This window comes from Sinocyclocheilus anshuiensis, unplaced genomic scaffold, assembly GCF_001515605.1.
Source record: "Sinocyclocheilus anshuiensis isolate Anshui unplaced genomic scaffold, SAMN03320099.WGS_v1.1 scaffold735, whole genome shotgun sequence".
Classification (NCBI taxonomy): domain Eukaryota; kingdom Metazoa; phylum Chordata; class Actinopteri; order Cypriniformes; family Cyprinidae; genus Sinocyclocheilus; species Sinocyclocheilus anshuiensis.
Genome location: NW_015548245.1, coordinates 929,327 through 929,723, shown reverse-complemented (window position 1 = coordinate 929,723; position 397 = coordinate 929,327).

Here is a 397-nt window from a genome sequence, read left to right as displayed (position 1 = left end):
AGTCAGATTGCCAGTGAAATGCTCTCTGACAGCAAATGCAATGAGTTTGCTTCCTTCTTTTCTGAGAAGATCAATAACATCAGGAAGGCGATTAGCACATCCCCAAGTTATGCAGAGGTTAGACAGATTCTACCACAATATCAAAAAGAAGATACTATGTCTGCTTTTGAAGAAACTGATAGCAAAATTTTGGAAGTAATAGTACAGCACCTTAAATCGTCAACCTGCTATCTTGACACACTTCCCACATATTTTCTCAAAAGGGTGCTTAACTGTTTGGAAGCAGATCTCTTAGAAGCCTCACTTCTTTCTGGGACTTTTCCAAACTCCCTGAAAACTGCAGTTGTTAAACCCCTTCTGAAAAAGAGAAATCTTGATAACACCCTATTGAGCAACT